Genomic DNA, 1,953 nt, shown 5'->3' with positions numbered 1-1,953 from the left:
CAGGCAGAGTCCACGTCTCCCGATGCATCCCGCACACCTTTCTCGTGAAAAGGGGGGGTGGGGGGGTGTTGTGTATGCTGACCGCCACCGGGGGGCCAGGGGTCAGCCAGAGATGCCAGAGCTTGACTCTGGAACAACAATAGGGACTAGGCTCCTAGTCCCTCCACTGGGGAGCCAATGGGATCCGTGGCGGGAGATTCAAACCCACCAATGGTGACCAGGGGTGTGTCCCCAGGGATGTATATAGTTGGCCCCCAGGCCGTTTGTCCCCTGTTCTTGTTGTGTGCCTAATAAAGCGTGCTATGCACTACGTCGTCGTCTGTCGTTTATCCATGCGGCAACCCACTACACAATAGTGGCGACGAAGGTGGGATTCAGCTGCATCTGAGCCGGGCCGTCGTGAGGGACCAGGAGAACGCGAAGCAGCCGATCCGATGAGTAATCCTGCCAGCAAGACCGCTTCTCCCGTAACCCCTCCGACGCGCACGATGGCAACCGCTCCTGGGCTAGGGCTGCTTCCGCCCTTCGACATAGCCCGCCCACAGGACTGGCCAGCCTGGGTCAGAGGCGCCAAGTCCGCGCTGGAGTTCTTCGATGTTACCGACGAAGGCAAGAAGAGGGGATTTCTCCTGGCCTCCTGCGGCACCGCGGTGGTGTCCCTGGCCGGACGACTACTCTCCCCCACAGACCTCGGTGACTGCACCTTCGAGCAGATCGTCAACGCGGTGCAGAACCACTTTGCATCCAAGCCCACCGAGCTGACCTGCAGGGTTACGTTCTACACCCGCAACCAACTAGCCAGAGAGACCGCCACAGAATTCCTCGCGGAGTTGCACCAACTCGCCGCCGACTGCAACTTCGGGGCACATCTGGACGACGCGCTCCGCGACCACTTTGTCGTGGGCTTGCGGGAGGAAAAGCTCCGACGGAAGCTGATGGAGAAAGAGAAGGTCACCCTGAAGGAGGCCCTCGCCACCGTGGTTGCGTGGGAGAGGTCTCATGCCGCCCCCACTGCAGCCCTACAGGTCGATCCAGATGGTTCCGAGAAGCAAGACGTCCACCGGGCCTACGGAGGGGCCCGGCAGCGCACTCAAGCACCCCAGCGCACCCCAGCGTCGACCTCTAGCGCCGGCCGCCAGCATCCCAACGCATCCACATGCGCCAGTTGTGGGGAACCGCACAACCGGAGGACCTGTCGGTTCCGCAACGCGGTCTGCCACAGTTGTGGCCGCACGGGCCACATTGCAAAGGCCTGCCAAGCTAAGCCAACAGGACGGCCCCAGCCAAACCGCCAGAGAGCAGAGGCCCACTTCGAGGAGGATGCCAGTGCCGAGGACATCTACCTCCTCACACACTCAGCGGAAAAGGTACTGAGACTTCCCGGCAAATCCCCCGCCCCCAAGTTCATGACCACTGTAAAAATAGAGGGGTCCCACTGTGAGATGGAGGTCGATTCGGGCTCCGCCGCTTCCATTATCTCCGCGGCAACGCTTAAACGCTTGTGCCCTAAGGGGGGACCCCGATTGAGGCCAGCCCAGGTGACGCTTATGGACTTCCAGCGGAACCTGGTGCTGATAAAGGGCGTCGGAACGTTCAAAGTCCAGTACAAAAATTTCAAACGGAACCTGGACTTGATAGTGGTCGAGGGCGACCTGGTCAGCTTACTGGGACGGGCCTGGTTCGAACCCCTGGGAATCACGGTGGAAGGGGTGCATGCGTGTGCAGCCCAAGACTTCACGGGGATTTGCCAAGAGTTCCCTGCAGTGTTTGACGACTCCCTGGGCCAGTATACGGGCCCCCCGGTGTCATTGTGCTTAGACCCCTCGGTGGCCCCCATAAGGATGCGTGCCAGGACGGTTCCATTATCGGTCAAGCCAAAGATAGACGCGGAACTGGACCGCCTCGTGGCTCAGGGCATCCTGGAGCCCGTCTCCCACGCGGCGTGGGAGACGC

Source organism: Gekko japonicus, unplaced genomic scaffold (genome assembly GCF_001447785.1).
Source record: "Gekko japonicus isolate JY-2015 unplaced genomic scaffold, Gekko_japonicus_V1.1 scaffold1727, whole genome shotgun sequence".
NCBI lineage: Eukaryota > Metazoa > Chordata > Lepidosauria > Squamata > Gekkonidae > Gekko > Gekko japonicus.
This window is presented reverse-complemented; position numbering follows the sequence as displayed.